Source organism: Melitaea cinxia, chromosome 19 (genome assembly GCF_905220565.1).
Source record: "Melitaea cinxia chromosome 19, ilMelCinx1.1, whole genome shotgun sequence".
Lineage (NCBI taxonomy): Eukaryota > Metazoa > Arthropoda > Insecta > Lepidoptera > Nymphalidae > Melitaea > Melitaea cinxia.
Window position 1 is genome coordinate 12,930,458 of NC_059412.1, and position 21,611 is coordinate 12,952,068.

General features: G+C 33.8%; 2 long non-coding RNA genes across 2 annotated transcripts; one reads left to right on the forward strand and one right to left on the reverse strand.

The window, feature by feature from the left end:
• Nucleotides 1-1,213: 1,213 nt before the first annotated feature.
• Nucleotides 1,214-1,858, forward strand: LOC123663009. Its single transcript, XR_006744598.1, has 2 exons — nucleotides 1,214-1,615; nucleotides 1,649-1,858. It is a non-coding gene; the product is annotated as an uncharacterized LOC123663009 (long non-coding RNA).
• A 6,660-nt stretch (nucleotides 1,859-8,518) lies between these two features.
• On the reverse strand, nucleotides 8,519-8,775 carry LOC123663008. Its single transcript, XR_006744597.1, has 2 exons — nucleotides 8,703-8,775; nucleotides 8,519-8,601 (listed from the first exon to the last, which is right to left on the reverse strand). It is a non-coding gene; the product is annotated as an uncharacterized LOC123663008 (long non-coding RNA).
• Nucleotides 8,776-21,611: the final 12,836 nt, after the last annotated feature.

The window sequence follows — 21,611 nt, forward strand, 5'->3', positions numbered from 1 at the left end:
TGTCCATGTTTGTTTTTGACACAGATTGACCGAACCTTGCATTGGCCACGCATCCCTTCGCGCTGTGTCGCCGCTTGGGATTTGGGTTAATTTTTATAGAGGTCTTCTTCCTCTTGGTCCGGCCGGTTAAGAATAGACCCTCGGTCCCGCACGAGGCCGCGAGACAGGACCACGACACCATGCGCGGGGTTACGAGATTGAGGCGTAGAGCGAAAGGGAAACCTCTACCCGACGGCGGGGTCACCGCACGCCGGGGTAGATATTAGATTCATTCGTAAACTCAAAAAACTCAATCAATTTAAAAAAATAATTGTATCATAAAATAGATTTTTATTCTTAAATTTATTGACTATTGTTATATAACACACTTGAAATTTTTAACAAATTAATTATGTAAAAAACATTTTGTACCATAGTTATTAATTTTTATTATACATTAGAAAAAGACCAAGATGGTTTTTTGGTGGTCACACTATACCAAGTAACACAAAGATCGCGCGAGTCGTACGAGCCGATTGCGACCAAATTTACCGAAACTTGCAGAGCGAAAAATTGTGAAATGGCTCTTAAAAGGATATCCCAACAACGGTATCATCTTATGTAAACGTTTTTCCAAACATTTTTTTTCCGTAAATTAAATTGTAAATTCTTATGGATTCGTGAAATCCTTACACAATTATTTCACTCTCCATGTTTGTGGATGACCACTGTATTATTTAAAACATTTGTGTTCTGGAGGGTTAACACTTTATTTTTTGCACGAGCACAGATAAGGCACTATTTATTTTTAATGCCTAATAATAGAAGTTCTCCTGTATGTTTGCCAATTATGTCAGCTGCGCCCGAAAGAGCGTTTATTCTTTATATAACTACCTTTGGAATGTCTGAAAACACATACAAGTTATTATTAAATTCAGTTCAATCACGTTTAACAAAACAAAATACACCCTACACACTACTTCAGAGAGTGTATTCCAGCTTAAGAGTGTTTACTTATCACTTTAAGGTACGTACGATTTTAATCCTACTATTGCGTCATTGATTTTCATTTTGAGATTCTGTTTGCAAAGGAATCACGTATACGTTTTCAGATTAAGGAATCTCGGTTTCCTGATGCGAAGCGTGGCCATGTATAATTGGAGAATAATTTGAATAATATGATGGATAAATTTGCTTTGTCGAACTCATATCCAATGCTCGAGGTGGGAACTTCCTGTACTTAAGCTTTTCTATTAGCTCTAGCATACCTCTTTGTAGGCTCAATTGTTGTTGCTCAGACATGGATTTCATACATGGCACTAAACTTAAAAGAAACATTTCACATGGATCTTGTTGTGGCTCAGATTGTTGTTTATTTTCCAGTCTTTCCTTTTTTAGTTTAAAATTGTTAATTTTTGTAAATTTTTAGTCTAAAAGTGTGTATTTTTGGGGATTTTATAGGAGTCTGAAGTTTGAAGATTATGGACTAGGTATATATTTGTAGGAACCAGAATATGGCTCGTTTACAGTGGTCCAAAAATTTTTTTCAGCTTGAGAGCATCATGAATGATCATTTAAAACAAACTTTACGAAAACTTATGGTTTAGAAATTATGATTTAATGAAATTTGGTATAGGTATAGCGTAATAACCTACCTATCGTGCTATAGGCCCATGTAGTGTGAATAATTAGACTGTATTTTTTATTTCACTTTTTCTGTAGTTTTTTTTAAATTTTCGGCAAAATATTGATTTTCGAAAAAATTCTGTGAAAACTTAATTGTAATGTCAATTTATTGAGTTTTTTGTGGTTATTTAGTTTTTAAGTTTATATCTTAATAAAAAGTTTGGAGAATTAATAAAACAACATAAATAATTAACATATTGTTTTATTTTTTACAAAAGGTTTTCGAAATGGCGTGCGCCTTGCGCTAAACATAATCTGCATCTGCGTAAAAAGTTTTTCGCAGCCTATTAAATGGCTGCCGGTTTTGTATAATGACTGTTATAGCCACTTGAATTTTTCTTCTTAAATCTCGCTCCGATATGCTCTCCCGTGTGTACACAATCTCCTTAAAGTATCCCCAAATAAATAAAATCAACGGGGTTCAAGTTGGGTAAACGGGCTGGCCAGTGGATGCTGCAACCGCGGCGCGTTTAAATGGTTTCCTACCCGCAGAGCAAAGTGGGAGGTAGCTCCGTCGTGTTGTAGCCACATGCGCTCCCTTAAATTATCTGGCAGATGTCTCAACAGACCGGGTAATTCATTTTGAATGAAATTTAAATAAATGTCAGCATTCAACCTTAATGGCAACTCGAACGGGCCCACAAACTCTTTGTTGACAATTCCACTCCACAAATTAACGCTATAGCGTTCCTGGAAATTTGACTCTCTCACTAAGTTGGGATTGGTCACTGCATAATAATGCGTGTTATGCATATTAAATAATCCAATTCGCTCAAACCGACTTTCATCGGTCCACAAAACGCTATCAAAAAGAATTTGGATCCTCCCGATCTCCCCTCAACATTTCTCTACAGAATGCCATTCTTCTAGGATAATCTTCTGGTTTCAAAGCTTGAACCTTTTGATAATGGTAGAGATGAAGTTGGTTAGCTCAAATAGTTCTATGAATTCTAATCCTGGGTATACCCGTACGCCTTGCCAGTTGTCTTTGGCTTGTAGTTGGATCACGACGCAACTCCTCCAGGGTAACATCTTCATCATCTCTGTTTATGCGTCCATGTTCACGACCACGGAAGCCAGGGATAACTCCTTCTAGGAAAGAATTATGTAGGAATTTCTTTTTGTACAACGTGAAATGACACAATTTTTTGCCGAATTGCACAAGCATCGAAGTTATTTCTTTTCATAAGGCTCAGATTTTTTCAATCGGGTTGAGATCGCAATGATAAGGCGGATCAATTCAAAAATTGATGGTTGTGAGCTTTCAATAATTCATCCATAGCATATTTCGGTAAACCTTTATTTTGTTTGATTAGATCAAAGAATACCGTTTTTGTTCAGGTATTTTCAAAATAGATACCCTTTCCTCGCAGCCACTCTTACATATTACTTTTGATATTCGACATTGTGGGCGCTTTGTTCAGTTGTGTACAGTGATAAGGATCATTGTCCATTACCACAAGAGACCTTTTAGGAAGGTTAGGGATCAGTTTTTCCCTGAGCCATTTTAGGAAAGTGGAATTCATGTCGTCGTGATAATCGAAAGACTTTGGTTGGGATTTGAACATCAAAAATGCATCATTTATGAAGTCATTTTCTGTCCCTGCATGAGCGATTATCCAGCGACTCCTTTCATATTTTGAGACCAACAGACCCGGCTCCTCCTCACTTTGCCAACAACCTTTTTTATGGTAAGTATTATGGTATATAGGTTTCGTCTAAATATACAATAGGTCTTTTTGGCACAGTGCGATTTCTTCGGATTTTTTCCAAATATCTTGCACGCCATGCGATTATGTCATAGCGTTCCATGAGAAGTTTCCGTTTGGATTGGCATCGCTTATACTTGAAACCAATATTATATAGTATTCTGTGCAATGTTGTGATGCTTCCCTGAAAATTTATATCTTTTCTCAATGCGACGCGTAATTTACCCAATGTTCGTAACTCCTTCCTCACAATATAAAAACTGATTTTTTTCCCGTATGGCGCACAGATCAAACCCATCCAAGTCCAACTTTTTGGGGTGCGAACGACTCTTCCCTGGTGTGACAATTTTTTTTTTTTTGAAGTACTCGCTGCTGTTATACCTTCTTTTGTAATTTCGGTCACAGTTTTTTCGGACACATCAAATTAAGAACAATTAATAAAAAATACTAAAATTAAATTATACGTATTATAACTTTCGAGTTTTTTTTTCAAATATCGATTTATTAAAAAAGTACTAATTCCAAAAAATACAACAAAACGGCATAAAATCATTGCACGGCAACCCTCAAACATACCTGTCATTGCGACGACTCTCTTGCGAATATTGTTTAGTGGTATTAAAATACCTTGATTCTTTTGTTCCGCTTCACGGAACTCCTTCACCTTCAATATCATTTCTCGACCCGAACTTTTTACAACTTTAGGCATCACGAAAAATACTTGTTAACGCACTAATATAATTAAAAACTCACAAACATCTACCACAACAAACGAACTTGATAACATCGACAAACGACAACGTGGCCGATCTGTCAAATTTAGTTCCACAATCTTCTGTGGGACTTCTTTAATGAAAAGGACTTTACCTGCTTCCTCATAACTCATCGTACTATAGATTATAAATATCTTGTTGGTAACGTTTTGAAACTCATCACATGTGATTTAAGAATTAAAAAAAATATGACGAAATAACTGAAATAAAAATTCATTTTGATGATGATCCTCATAATATGAACTGGAACTTTTAAACCTACTTGCCTAACTCACATAGTACATTTTTTTTCAGTGTGGCCAGTTAAAAAGGGTCTACGTATTATTTTGAATTTTTGGTTGGGCAAATGGTGACACTTTACTTCCGAGCTAGAGAAATTGAATTTAAATTTCAGTGCAGACTTTAAAGAAAAAGAATTCAGAGTTACATTAGAAATTTTTTTTTTCAAAAAAGTACATATTTGAATATATAAAAGTGCATAATTTCCCCCATTCTTGTACTCCCATTTAATTTATTTTTTCATTAACCAGGTCAGTTATCTGTGTAAGGTTCTAAAATACATTTTTATTGGCAACCTATCCCTTTATTTGGGACCAGGCCATTTCTATAGAATTTAGGTCTGGATGATATGGGGGCAAACGAAGTACAGAATAGCCTGCTTCGTTTAATATGGTATCGCTATTATATTTCTTAAATTGCTCTTTGTATTTTTTATTAAGTTGTACAACTTCGGCTTTAGCATGGATTCTTCAAATGTAATTCCTTTTTGTTCGAGCCAGGTTTCCATGTCTGCTTTCCTTGTAGTGGACGTTGGTTCAGCATCAAGTTATCTGTTGCGGTAAGATGCATTGTCGACTACGACTACTGAATTAGGTAGTAAATTCGGCATCAGTTTAGTACGGAGCCACCGCTCGTAATTCTCCGAGTTCATGTTGTCATGGTAGTCACCGCTTTTTGTACGGGCTTTGAACGTCAGCAAAGCATTCAGCACAAAACCTGCTTCACCGCCCGCGTGCACTATGACTAAGCCTTTAGATAGAGGTTTTTTAATGCCTTTTAAAATGTCCGTAAGCTAATGTGTTGTGAAAGTGAGTGATAAAAGCGGAAAAAACGTAAATTACAATTCACAGGGGTTTGTTTACCAGATAAGACTGTTCCAAAAAATTGGACAGTAGAGAAAAGTTTTCTCAAGAGTTGAGATACATACAAGTTGACTAGTGAATTACTATGAATACGTGATACAAAACCATAAATATTAAGAAACTTCCAACGTTACCAAAGTTAACCAACAGTTATCTTCTTAATTACGCGTCGTCTGGACGCCCTAGCTCTGACGACTCAAAACAGGTGTATAGAGGTACATTAAGTTATGGCGCGGTCGCTTACTTACGTCCAAACGCCGCCACGTGCTAACAGGGTAGCAGACTACTTTTTTTTTTTTTTCTTTATTGGGAAACAAACAGCACAAAGAATATAATTCGTTCATGAGACATAAAAAAAATAATCAAGCCAACAAAGTTTCCACTTAAAACTATGAACAAATAAATTAGACAATACAATAAATATAATTATAGATACTACACAATGCAATACAATATAGTTGTACTGAGGACGTATATATAACATTAAAAAAACAAAGACAAATATACATTATACAAATCGAACACTACCACACTGCTTTAAGCATTATTCGTATTTCGATTAGTTTTCTTTTGCCCTTTCAAAAAGTATTTGTAATTTTATATGTTTAATTATATTCAATTCTGTTTCTTCACTCAAAACTGTTTGTCCTCCCTGCTTTTTCATGGTTCTTGTGCAGGGCCTGTACAATACAGATTTATTAATTTTATATTTTTCAGCAACGGTTTTTAAAGAATATTGTCCCTTCCCATATTCTTCTACGGCGCCTAAGAGTATAGCTTCGTCATACTTTTTATAGCGTTTACCTCTTGGATCCGGCTTATATGTGCGAGGCATGTTGGTGAAATGCCAATTTCTATCTGTAAATAACAAAAAAATACTAGTTAGCGCTTTTCCTGAAACATTCATGAAATTTTTGAGAAAAAAATAAATAGCAGCCACTCCAACAAGGAAACAAATAGATGGGATGTTTTATTAATAGAATAAACACACAATAAAATATACATATATTAATTTAGTTTCAACACTTGTTAGAAACTATAACCATAATCAAACTATTGTTGACATTAAAATATTATGCAACTGGAAGTTTTCTCAATGTTGTAGGTGATTTTACTGGTACAAGTAAAGCATCTCTGCTAGTCGGATTGTGAACATGGTCTCCCAAGCAATTGCAAAATTAGGACCACAGTTTATTAAATTTTGAGATGTTATTAATTTACAACAAGAGTTTTATGATATAGCAAGATTTCCAAGGCTTGTTGGTGCCATTGATTGTACTCATGTACCTATAAAATTGCCAGGTAAATATGCTACAATGCATGTTGCAATAGGAAACAGTGTACCTAGTATTTATTTGTTAAAAAAAACACCATCTAGCTTTGAGTGTCTACTATGTAAAATTGTATTTTTAGGTGGTGATAGTGCTGAGAATTATCGGGACAGAAAATCTCAATTTTCTTTTAATGTTCAAACTGTGGTCAGTGCAAATTTGAAAATGGATATTGTAGCTAGATGGCCTGGAGCAGCTCATGACCAAACTATATTTAATAATGCCAAGATAAAACAAAGGTTTATGAATAAAGAATTTGGTAATAGTCTAATTGTTGGAGATAAGGGGTATGAAAATACATTTTATCTTTTAAGACCACTCCAAAATCCAATTACACCTGCAGAATATTTAAAAATTTTATCTTTAAAATGAATCACAAATAAGAAGCAGGAATATTGTGGAACGGACCTATGGTGTATGGAAAAATAGGTTTCCAGTATTATCTAAAAAAAAAATATTAGTTGTTTCTCGTGTCCAACCTATAATTGTGGCCTGTACAGTTTTGCACAACATTGCAATTGAAATGAAAGATGATCTTTCGAAGAACAAATATTTGATCATTTTACAGAAACAGAAACCGAATTAAATAGAAACATTCAAGATGACAATGTAAGAAACCATTTAATTAATGATTACTTTGCATTTTTGTTAAGATAACCTTAATTTCCTAAGTTTTGATGGATATAAAGTAAAATATAGTAAAATATACATATAAAAATATTTTATTATTCTTTTAATTTTTTTAACATTGATTCTTTCTCCAAGGCCCACAATTCCCTCTTGTGTTGCCTTTCTTCTTCTTCGAAGTTCCACCTCATTTTTTGTTCCTCCCATTCTTTCTGTCGTTGCTCCATTTCTTTTTCTTCAAAGTTAAATTTCTTTCTATTATTTATCAATTCCTCTTCAAGAATTGTCTTTTGTAATTCAATAATTTCTAATTCAGATTCTGCTACTTTCTCAAAAGGTTTTTAGGTTTTGTTATAGTTAAAAAATACAAAGTTATGTTGTAAATACACAGTAAAAATATAAATATGGAAAAGTACAATATTGCCTCAAAAACTCACACAAAGCCGGGTGCTTTTTTGATCTTAAAGACGCAGGCTTCCACTGAGACCATCTCTTATTGTTTTCATCTACTTCTGAATTCTTTTCAAGATGGTCAACTGTAATAGATAAGAAATAACAGCTTTGACAAATATTTATATGAAAGAAAAATGAAATAAAAAAAACTTTAGACATACTGTAAAAATGTTTATTTCAAAATATAAACTAATAAAGGTACTGTACAAATACATATAAATGTGTAAGTAGATTTGTTCACATATTTATTGGACATAAAATACAAGTTTACATCTATTATGAAATAAAAATATATGTATGAAGAAATTCATAATGAAATCTCAAGTCTTCCTAAGTGGTGTCACTCACATGTTAGATCGCACTCAGCCTGTTATATTCCACTACTGGGCATAGGCCTCTTTCCCCATGTAGGAGAAGGTTCAGAGCTTAATCCATCACGCTGCTCCAATGCGAGTTGGCGGATATATTCCCTACTATGAGTAACGATCGCTATCAGGTGTGCATGATAACAACCAGGACCGACGGCTTAACGTGCTCTCCGAGGCACGGTGGGAAGACCCACAAAGACTGCACAAACACCCAGACCACGGCAAACACCTGTTTGGCCAATACAAATGTTAGTCATGTGCGGGGATCGAACCCGCAACCGCCAGCGCAACAGGTACCATCCATGACTGTAATCGTTGCGCCAACGCGGCGTCATGTTACATGTTAGATATGAAATTCTTTTTAACCATAGAATTAACACTTGTTTTAAACATTTTAAATTTATTATAATTAAATCATGAATAATTTTTAAACTTACACAAAGATCGTTACAACGGACGAACAGGTGTTTCCTTAATATTGTTTTCCACACATTGTACCTCTTCTGATTCAACAGAAGGACAAGTCACGATATCTGAAACGATAAATATGAATTGGTTATATGTATAAAATCATCAAAACTACGATGAAATAACAGATATGTATATATTTTTTTAAATAATATGAAAAACATACCATCTTGATTTTGTTTATTTAATATAAGTGTGTCTGTGTCCACTGTACCAAGACCAGAAGAGTTGCAAGTATTTTGTGATTGTTCCAAGGACACTGTAATAAAAAAATATGGTGGTAATGGTGAGTTCGGGCCTCTTATTATAGAGCAACGGGCAGTATATACCAACACGATTCAATTTATCACTTACCCACTGTATTCGGTACGTGATCTGAATCAAACTTGCTGTACATGCCATCAACTGACAATAAAATTATTTCTTTTACTTTGACTTCACTGGGAGTCAAGACAGGCGCTGAACTCGGACCTCTTCCAGTTTGATATGTCTCGCCCGTATTAATGCTGACTTTTTCCCGGTATCTCGTTTGATGCCTTCGTATTTTAAGCGTAATGTTTTAGCACTACGAAAAGTAACGCCACTAGCAGAGTTGAAATCGATTTCAATTGTTTTCCAGCAACGTTCTTTTTCGGCCCACGTTACCGTATCACTCTTTCTGTTTCCAATAACGAGTTTATTTTTTTCCACCAACTTTATTAAAGTGTCAACTTCTTCTCTAGAAAAATTGACACTTCTTTCGCGTTTTCGAGCCATTATTATATAAATATGCGTTTGTAATTAACTAACACGAATATAGAAATATTAAAACGTAATGACGATATCACGGTACGATATTCTATAACATTTCAGTTTTCAACTTTAACGTTTGTTCACTTGACAGTTTAACGTTCTGGCCACAGTAATACAAAAAATAATGTATATTCTGTTTTGATCAATAAATTCAAGCTGTATGTATATAAAATGTATAAAGAATAGTATAAACCATACATTGGAACGATTATAACATATTTTCATATGTATTTACAACACAGAATGTTTTTCTAAAACATGTATTTCGCAAAACGGAACTATAAAATGCGAGGTTGCCAAATCCAGTAAGTGGCAAACAGCTATGTGCCAAATAAATTTATAGGTAAGATGATGGTGAAACGCAATCATGAGTAACTAGAACTTTTATGTGTCACATAATTAATTTGTCAAATAGCTATAGGCGCTACTTTACTCGTATATTGTGAAACAAACCCTAATAATAATAAATTTAATAATAAAATTAAGTAATTAACTTTTATTGGGTTCTATTAAAATTACAATTATTTGAGCATTGCAATAAATTATTTATAAATCATAAATACCTGTAGAAGTTGAAGGAGCAGGTTCGGCAACATCTTCATCATTTTCATGAGTACCCTCGGGTTCTGGGCAACCTTCCGATAGTCCCTTTCTTACAAGGAAGTAAAAATAATAACTGCTGAAAGTAGACATATTTACGACTCTTAGTTGCAGCTTGTCCCCATTTAGTGTTTTTTTGTGCGTTCAATTCTCGACGAAAGCAAGTACGTAAATTTGACATTTTTTTTTGCACTTCGTGACCTGCAAAATTCACAATTTTATTAATATCTTACAGATATCTGGCTACTGGAGCTAGCTTCAATGCGTTGTCTTTGGATTATCTAATGGGAGCTTCTACAATACGAGATATTACTAAAACTACATGTGAGCAAATATGGAATATACTCCAACCATTGTATATGGCAAATAAACAAGAAGATGACTGGATTAAAATTTATGACGAATTCAACAGACGGATACATTTTCCAAACATCATTTCAAAATCAAAATCAAAAATAGTTTTATTCAAATTGGCTCTAAGAGCACTTTCGAATCATCATTTTACAAATTAAAACTTTAAAAATAAATCATTATTTTTGTAAAAGTGAAGCTACCACCGATTCGGAATGTAGACTCTGCAGAAAAGAATCGGCAAGAAACTCCGCAGTTACTCTTTTGAAAATAATATATAAACTCTGTTTTAGTACAAAATTAGAAACATGTTGCATGAAATACAGCGTCACTAAGTCCACACATCTTCATCAACTATGTAATCTAGCACCGAGTAATAAGCTTTATCTATTATTTTTTTTTTAATAAAAACTTTAAATTTATGTTGAGACAATTCCAAAATCGTTTGTGGTATTTTATTATACATGCGAATGCCATGACCCAGAAAGGAAACGTTTACTTTGCGCAGTCGGAAACTTGGAGTTACAATTTTTTTATTCCTTCTCGTGTTTACAATGCGATTATTACTATTTATTTCAAAACAATGAATATTTTGGTGGATATACATAATATTGTTATAAATATACTGCGACGCTATCGTTAATATGTCCACCTTTTGGAAAACATCCCGTAGGGAGACTCGAGCTTCAAGATCGTAAATGCCGCGAATAGCCCTTTTTTGCAAGATAAATATAGTCTCAATATCTGCAGCATTACCCCACAGTAACAGGCCGTAAGACATAACACTATGGAAATATCTAAAATATATTAAGCGTGCAGTTGCAACGTCGGTCCAGTGTCGTACTTTTCTAACTGCGAATGCCGCGGAGCTGAGTCTACCATTCAAGGATGACAAATGGGAATTCCACTGAAGTTTTGAGTCCAAATGTATCCCTAAGAAAACTGTAGTATCATTGACAATAAGCCTCTAGTTATTTATTATAAAATTATAATTTGGATGCTTAACGTTAGGTAACGAAAACACAACGCACTTGGATTTTTTGGCGGTCAAAACCAAGTTGTTTATTAATATCTACGATTTTATTTAGGAATTCTAAACATTTTTTGAATATCATATCAAAAATTGACCGCTCCAGCGGGGTTCGAACCCGCGTCTCCGACTGACCGTGATATCTTTCCATAGCTTAATTGGCTAGAGCGCCGACACGCGCCGCCCGCTGGAGCGGTCAATTTTTGATATGATATTCAAAAAGTTGTTTATTTTAAACCAATCTTGAATTCGCGAATAAGAAGCGTTCACGTCATCATAATGTACTTTTTTCCTATCAACTTTAAATATTAGAGAAGTGTCATCTGCAAATAGCACTATATCACAAATATATTTAATATAAAATGGCAGATCATTTATATATATTAATAAAAGAAATGCACCCAGAATCGACCCCTGTGGGACGCCCATTTTTAGCACAGATCCAGAAGACTTCGTTCCGTTTATTGATACGTGTTGAATTCTATTAGATAGATATGAAGCAATTAGATTAAGAGCTTTACCATTAACGCCGTAACACTCAAGTTTACTTAATAAGATCCCGTGGTCCACGCAATCGAATGCCTTTGATAGATCACAAAATATACTAATAGCATTTTGTGATCTTTCCCAGGCGTCATATATATGTTTGAGAAGTGCCACACCAGCATCTGTCGTAGAACGACTAAAACGGTAAAACTTTACTACATTTTAGCAAATCTGGAAAAGACCCCACTTTAATAGCATTGTTAAAAATTAAAGCTAAGTACGGAGCGAGGTCATCAATGATAGAACTAATTAATTTAACTGAAATGCCCCACAGATCATTTGTTTTTTTAATATTAAGACTCTTAAAAGCTTTTAGAATATCTAAAGAATCAACTTGCGAGAATGAAAAATCAACATTACATTTGCTTACGTTATTTTTAAGAAGTTGGGTAGAATCAGTTGAAGATGAATTCAGTCGAGAAGTTAAGTCAATGGTATTTTATCGAAAAAGGCTTCAAAGACATTAGCCAACTTGTCATCCGAGCTTACAACAGCACCATTTATATTTAATTCGATTGGTATAGTTTGCTTATTACGTTTCCCACAGATACTATTAATTATGTTCCATATGCATTTAATTTTATCATCAGAATTAATAATTTTATCTTTGATATATTTTGATTTAGCAACCTTACAAACAGCTTTAAAAGTTTTAAATTATTCTTTTACATAATTCAAAAATCTAGTCTCCTGCTTCCATTGCTTCATACTGTACAGTTCGTGCAACCTATTTCTACTCTTATAAATACCTTCAAAGGCCCATTCACTAAATTTTAAGTTTACATTTACATCGAAAGTTTTAAGTTTAAAAATGTTATAGAATTCATCTAAAATTAATTTGAAAACTGAATTATAGATTACATCTGGATCCTGTGCCATCATATCTACTTTACATATTTTTTGCGCTACAATATCCCTAAAACTATTCGTTCTCTTTACCGTTATTGGTCTACATGTAATTCTTCGAGAATTTATGTTAATTTTCTCATTAAGAAAGAATTTTTGACCGCAGTGATCTGTCCAGTCTCTGTCACATCTGTCTACACTTCCGCGGCGTTTTCCTTTCAATAGTGTTAGTTAAAGTTCTGTTTTTAAGATAAGCAGCTGTTTTAATTATTTCTGACCAAAATCTTCTTTCTACCTTTGCTTCTGATAAAAGACATCTACCCATATTCATTAATGCACGATTGTATCTCTCTGCTGTTCCATCTAATTGATGAACATATGCTGGACAGGGTTTTATTATTATTCCTTTCTCTTTTGCGAACTGAAACACTCTTGAATTCATATATTCTTTTCCATTGTCACATCGCAGTTCCTTTATCATCTTCCCTGTTAAATTTTGTATTTCACTTACATATTGCACCAAGTAGTCATATACCTCATCCTTTGATCTGATACAACAAACTTTGACTAATTTGCTGTAATCATCGATAAAACTCAAAAAATATTTTTCTCCATTATATCCTGTAGTCTTATGTGGCACATTTATATGCGTATGAACGATCTCTAATATCCCCTCCGCGTACTATTTTGCTGTAAACAAAACATTCTATCATAATAAATCGCATTGGATTGCTTTATTGGTTTGAAATAACTACACAATAAAATAAAATACGTACCTTGGAAACCTTCCCGCCATGATGACTGATGATTTTGGCGCGAAAAGCGACGCCAGCAAACATCCTCCCTCGTTGATATTTTTGTTCGCACTTGCCGGCTCACCCTCGCCCGCCGTGCCGTGCTCAGGCGCGTCCCCCGCAATACGAAAAAATCACTAAGAGGTGCGCGGTAGCTTGCGTCGTTTGCCACTTTTTAGCGATGTATTGCTATTTAACGGCTTTTTTCTTATGCGAGATATATAAAAAATATTATTTTACTTTGCGTACGGACTAAAATGGCTTTCTATACTAGTTTATCTATTGTAAAATTAGTAAAAATACAACGCTTAAAGGCTGCTAAATGGTTCTAACTGTTTTTTAGTTACATAAAAGCGTATAATCGTCTTTTAGTTAAGTCTATGCAAGATATTACACTTCAATGTAACCAAGAGAAAAAGCTGCTAAAATACTTTTGCTGTCTTTTAGTTATTTGTTAAATAATAGCTGTGTTTTAGTTTAGCATTCATAGTAAAAATTTTCAATCGAGACAAATCATAAAGTACTATAGCTGCTTTTTAATCTAGTAGTGCTGTTTAGCGATCTTTATGCGATATAAAGTATTTGTTTTGTTTTTTTTTTGTTTTTAGCAGCTTTAAACTATCTTTTAAACGGTAAAAGATCTATCTTTTACCGTTTAAAAGATAATAATAATCGTTTCTAGACAGATCGATAGAGATTTGTTTTAAAGTACTATGGCATTAAAAAGTAAAAAATGACCAAATGTCATTTAGCGGCCTTTAAGCTTATAGACGGCAGATACTCGCTACAGTTGTCCCAGGAATAACTAATTAGCAATAAATGAAAACAACCGAGGAAGAAATAATATAGATAATGTGCGGCAGTTTATGTCGTCATATTCATCGTTCATTTCTCCAGTGGGCGCTATTTCCTGTCAATACATACAACGAAGTGATTTAACTAATGTGGTATTTGGTACATGTGAAAGAAAAATTATATATTATGTCTACCTTGTTTTGCTTTATCTTCGGCACTAAATGATTGCAATTAGGAACAACTGCTTCACAGACTTCTTCCCATAGTTTTTTCTTCTGATAGGCATCAAAGTAATGTTTTAAGTTTTTTATAAAGCGCGGGCCTTTTTTCAATTTCTTGAATTAATTTTTCAATATATGTTTCGACAAGCAAGAACGGGGTTGAATCCATCATGTACGTACCACGACCTTTCCCGCATCCAACGCGGAGCGAACTGAAGCTATCGGCCGAGTCGGCCGATGAAACGATCGGCAAGTCTGCAGGTGGGGAAGAGCGCCATACTGATCAAGCGGTCCGCTGATAGTTCGTCGATAGTTTACTTTGAACTCAATTGTGAAACCCATCAAACTTTTTTATTGGCCGATACTGGATCACTGTAATGTGCGCATTTGCATATCTCTTTCATACTGAGTAAGTGCTCCTGCAGACCGCAGATCGAACAACTAAATTACGTACTTTTACAGTTTTTAATTTTTCTTTATCTACTTTATTTTATTGGTTACTAGCCGCAGACTAATCGATTTAATCAGAGACAGTGTTGCTAGTGCGGTGCGTGTGCGTGAAGATGCCGAAAAAAAAAAACGCTCTAATTGCTCTAATAATAAAAAGAAGACGAAAACAAAAGAGAAAATTTTGCGTGCGCCTTATATTAAGTAATAGATTAGAATATGGGAAGCATCATACATTGCATTCTAAACTCAGATGTTATCCAAATAATTTATTTTCATACTACAGAATGAGTACCTATTTCGTCTTTTGGTGAGCTCGTATATCTCTAATCGGGCCAGCAATAATCAAACGGGACACATCTTTCCGACTCGCAATAGCCGTTGAAGAAAGGATTGGATTAACTATTCGGTAAGTAGGTATCTGCTAGCTTAATAAAATACGTCTCATTTCTTAATTTTTTCATTGACCTTCATTTATAATTACAATTAAGACAGTTTATTGCAAATATCTGTGTCATTATAAATATAAAATAAAAATTAATAATTTAAAAATAATAACACGAAAAAAAAAAGTAAAACAAGTAAGTATTTAAAACAAAATCATTATTGCAGTCGGGGTACCTCTTATACTTACTAACAAATGTTCCAGAGAACGGTTCTCTGAGTCCAATTGCAATTTTGTTTTAAATACTTACAAGTATTATAAAAACAAGTCTTGTTGTATACTTTTAGTTCGTTTTTAGTAATAATCTTGGTCTTATTATTTTTTAATTACCTACTTATACTTTTTTGAAGTCTGTTTATTTTTTATCCGTAGTTTACATTTTTTTACAAATCAATTAGTTCCGATTCCGACTCAGAGAACTTTGACCATGTATGTGATAATACTATCTTAAGCATGTGGAGATGGACTTATATATTGCGGGGGCGGTGGCGTTTGAGTTTCTGGAGATGGACTCGAAAGTTGCAGATAAGATGGCCCTGCGATAGACTGCTGATAAGATTCTGTCAGAGGTTGTGATAAATTTGCTTGATTTGTGGAGTAGACTGAATGACTTTGTTTTGGCTGAAAAACTTGATCAGAAATAATACGAACAGAAGTTGAGGGAGTTGTACGTCTGGAAGCTCTATGAAATTGGGAAGTACTAGGTTGAATGATATTAAATGATGTATTTGGCAACAATCTTTTTTTTTATGTCTTGGAAAATTTGTGAAATTCTTATGCGCACTTCTAATTTTTCATCAGAAGATAGTTCTTTCATAAAAGAAACCAAAGATAAGCAATAGTTTGTATCGTTATCTTCATAAGATTGAAGCGACTTTATTATTTGTTCATCAAAGTCGCTTTATTTAGTTCTCCGTTTCAGTTGCGGGTATGATTGTGCGTCTAATGAATTAGCGTCATCCTGGTTTGATTCACTGTTATCAATACTACCTTTTTTTAAAATATATAGACTAGCGCTTGACTGCGATCTCACCTGGTGGTAAGTGAAGATTCAGCCTAAGATAGTGCGCGCTTCCCTAGAAGATTACCAAGCTACTGTATCTCATGAGCCGTGATAGCTAAACAGTTGAAATTTTCACAGGTGATGTATTTCTGTTGCCGCTATAACAAAATACTAAAAACCAGAATAAAATAAACATTTAAGGGGGCTCCCATATAATAAGCGTTATTTTGCCCTCATTTTTATAGATAATGTATATATATATGATATGTATAGGTATGGAACCCTTCGTGCGCGAGTCCGACTCGCACTTGGCCGGTTTTCTTATATATGCCCATAAAATGAAATAAGTTTTTATTACCTTTGATAATCTGGTCACTGTACTGAAAATCAGTTGTGCAGTCAACATCATGTTTCATTAAAAGATTTCTAGTACATTTCAGCAAACGTGGAGGATCTAAAATTGCCACAATTTTCCGTCTAGCAAATGAAAAATATAATTCTCTAGTTGTTGCTCCCAGGGTTCTGAGCACTTTTATATTGACTGTCGAGAGGTCACAGACAGTAACAACAACATTAATCCCGGAATTGAAGCATTCTATAAGTATCTGAAATTAATTGTAAGATACATTAGCATAATTAATACAATCTTTCATCAAGGCAACATTTTATGGAGACAATATTTACCTCTATTAAAATCACAGTCATTCTATCAGTTGTCAGCATGTGAAAAATAGAAAGCGATAAGCTGCTTCCATTTTTTTTTGCAATCAAGTAAGCATAAGTACTAGTGCCGTTATCGCAATTTGTTTATTTCGGCCATGATTACCATGATATTGGAAGCCCTGTATCTGGTCTAATTTACAATTATAAAGCATATGTTTCCTTACAGACATTTCATCAAATAACAATAAAGAAATATTATCTTCATCCATTTGCTTCTGTGCCTTTTTTCTCTTTTAAGATTCAAACAAATGTTTGTTTATACCTGATTTCAGGGGCACATAATTAAGTAGTTTATTAAGACAAGGCTAGGGCTTTCTAGGGCTATTTCTCATTTACTTTGCATTAATGCAACGAAAGCATTTGAAATTTTTAAGTTGCAAAGTTTTTGTATATTCTCATCTTCTGAAATTTGTTCGATTATATTCATCTTCTTTTTTTTTCAATTGTTTCCCAAGTCTCATAATTTTTCTTAATCTTCTATTTTTCTTAGGTGTGACATGAAATGGCAAAGCGTGATCTTCAGTGACATTCCTTGATGCCGATACTAGTCTTGGTGTATATTGAAGCTGTAAATACATTTGTAATCATAGCTGTCAATTCAGCACAAATTAAAATTCTTTAAAGCACCTCACTATTTATTATGCACTAGCTTTTAGTGGTTGTTTACCCTCTACCATTTGGGTGTCCTGTGGAGTTCAGAGATACAGTAGTTTGGTTTTAGTTGTGTACAATTTATTTTGAGTCCCTTTAGTGAATCGTACAGAACTAAAACAAAATAACTATAACATACAAAATTATACCTACTTGTTCCTTGCTGGAAGTACTTGGAACTTCTACAAAACTTTGGTGCCTTGATGTAGAAGGTTCCATTGTTTTTTCAATTTGTTTTAATGGTGTTCTTGTCGTTGATTGTCCTGCAGGCCTAGCATGCGTACAACGAGATATCTCTTGACGAGAGAGAGAGATAATGTCTACATCGAGTATTTTCTCGATTACCCTAACATGCGCACTACGAGAGACAAAATTCTCTTCCGAAGACTTCGTCTTGTCGAGTAGAGAAAATTGTGCTGCCCTTACAAAAAAATATACCATTTTTTTATAATGAAAAATATAAACACTAACTAAATATTACTAACTAATAACACTAACTAACTAACTATTAAACTGACTAATTTAAAAAACAAGAAATACAAGAATCTTAAAATTTCACCTATCACTTCCAAAATTCAAAACACTTTGTAATTCGTTCGATTATGAAATTTTATTAAAGAAGGAATTTCAAAAATTAAACATTATCAACCATAATCACAACTGAATATCATTCTTATTTCTTATGTCGTAAAGTTCAATTTACAAGGTTATTGACCATCGTGCCGAACCGGGATGAGCCAACGTTTGGATTCACAGTATAATTTCAAACGAGTGACACATGTTTTATTTAACAATGTTCTCGGCCTTTTGGGCTAAGATAAAAAGTGTATATCAAATTTAAAAAATCTAATATGGAAAATAAAACGGCGTAAGTAAATGAATTTAATTATATATGTAAAACAATATGCTCGTGTTGTGCTTTATATCTTGTCGCACATTAGATAATTGTAATTCTATCACGCATTGTTTTAGAATAAGAAGCAACAGGGCGCAAATACGTTTTTTGTGCCATTATATGGCACACTTCACTCGACTTTTCGCGCTTCCCGCTCTTCGTATACCGAAATTATATAATTATAATAGGGAAACGCCATGGTATACAAAAAATAGGCACCCGGTTTTATTTATTTTTTACTTATCGTCTTTCTCGTCGATAATATTGAAGACGAGAAGTTTCTCTTCCTAAAACGACAAAATTCGACAAAATTACGATGTCATGTTAGCTTCCGTAGAGATAAATATCACAGATCACTAAAATTTAATGATTATCTCTTCTATTGACGTAACGAGAAGAGTATCACGTGCACGCATGTTAGCTACTGTAGACATAGAGAGATAATACGAGAAAAGGGGTAGACAAAATTTTGTCGTGGCGCGCATGCTAGGCCTGCTGCTGTAAAAGTTTATTTTATACCTTGAAATTAACAACAAATATGTATATAGTTTTAGTTAATCTATAAAAATATTTTTAAATATGTCTGTTAAAAGTAACACATCAGTTTTTTGGTACAAATTAGAATAATCTAGCATGTTTGAACATTGCAAATGATCCCAAACATCTTGTGCATGAATGTAATCATCATCAGATACTTTTGAATCAGTTAGTGTGCTTTAGAATTGTTGTTGACTGGGTAAGGTAATGTTAGTTTTAAACTTTCATTAGATGTCATGAATTCATAGGGATAAATACCTTTTTTCTTTAGACGAACAAAATCTTCGTTGTTAGGAAACATTTTTCTGAGCGTGTGAAACTGTTCGTCTTTAAGATTTTTTGTTAATTAAGACTACAATTTAAAAATTTCAACTAATCAACAAATCTTAATTTAAACATTTGATTGTTGATAAATAAGGTTTTAGTAAAAGAAATGTATTTCTCTTTGTTTTGAGGTATTAACTTGTCCTTCGATGAAGTTAAGCGCATAAACAATAAAATGTGAATCATAGTGACTTAAATTATGAAGAAATACTGGAACGAAATTCGGAGCTCTAAACTTTTTTGTGCATAGTTCATGTGCAACACCACTAAAACTTCCTGTATACCAGTCAAAGTCTAAAACTTTATCTTCGTCTAAAATAGTTTCACAAATATGACAAATGGAATAATTATCAATTTTGTTTTTATCTTTATCAGTCAGAGTATTTGGCGCGATCTGAAAGTTTTTTTTTACTACAAATTGATCTTATATCATTATATAACCTACTCATAAGGGTTTGCACACAATTGGGTCCGCTGTAAAATTCAGATTTTGATAGATTGTCGTCATAAGAACACTTCACATAATATCCAAAACGATAAGGTTCATGTTTATGAATGTTATTGGTATAAGACTTAGATGGATCATTAGCACATGGATTGATCGGATTCAAAAAAGCTTCAAAATCTGCATAAATTACAAATGGTATTTTTAATTTTCTTTCAAAATGATCAAACTTGATTTTATCGTTAGATGCTGGTTCACCAAACTAATTTTTAAATTTTTTGTCACTACTTGGCAATTCAACAGTAACATGAGAGCAATCGTTTTGTTGGTGATTAGATAATCTCTCATTTGTAGGAAAGTATAACAAACACCCATCACAAATGTAAACTGTATGAAGTTGATTTGAAAGTTGTTTGCTTACCAACTTACTTTCTTTATATAACAATAGTGACTATTTGTACCATTTGTTAAGCATAATAAATTGATGTGTGTGCTTTTGCGACTTTTGGTAAAATACAATGGGCCTAGGACACTATTTCGTTTAGTTTCTCTATTAAATTCCAATCCATAAACATTGATACTTATGTTATTTAAATTTTCAACTTTGTGGATATCGGTTAATTTCATTGGGAAAGATAAACCATCAAAATTAACTTTATGTGCGTGCATGCTGTATGAAGATACCCGTCCAGCATTATTGTTGACTGGGTATAATGCAGAGAGCAATGCCCACTTAAAACACATATGGTCATCATTGTGAACATTAATATCAGCCTTCTTTGTTCTAATGTCCTGAGGTAAATCAATATAAGTAGTACCACGAAGAGGATTAAACTTATTGATAATCATGTCCAAGCTTATAATTTGTTTGAGATTCCACCCACTGTCTTTTTTCTCAAAGCTACTTACTTTATTCGTTAAAGTGTTACACAGTGAGGCAAAAAAGACATTCAAGTCATCTCCGCGAAAAATTATAAAATTACTAGTTTGAAAAACAAAAGTGTTATGTGTATCATTTTTGCTTTGTTGTATGAATTCGGCATGTAAAATAAAATTTACTTTAAAAATGTTATATGATTCGTAATTGTGAAGTGTAGTAGTTATAATCCTACGCTACGTATCTTTTATAAATAACTGTAATCATTATTATAGAGAGCAGTAATAAATCATCCTTGGAACAAGTAAGATGTGTTTAATTACATAACAACTTCCCTACATGGGCGCGTTTTATGTTCTTCTCTTTAAGAGGTATGTAAAGTTGTCATCCGGATTTAAGCGCACCGGGAATTAGTAGGCGTCTACTTCTTTAGATAGTAGTTACGCTCTATAAAGCTCTGTATGGCATTTCTTCTAACGCCTGCGGGACCACGAGAAACAAATCTAGGTTCTCGAATAGTTGGATAGTCAAAATGAAGAACTGGTGCAAATAGTCCTTCAAGATTAAAGTTATCATTTGCGGTGGCAGCCCAACCACCTGGCGTTTGTCCGGCTTGGGTACAAGTAGCACGGTCCAATAGCTGCCTGAGCCCCACGGATAATTCTACGTCTATGCATTACTTCTATGTTAGACTGATTAGCTGCGGCGGATCCATGCGCTGAATTGCTATATACATTAATATTTCTATCAAAA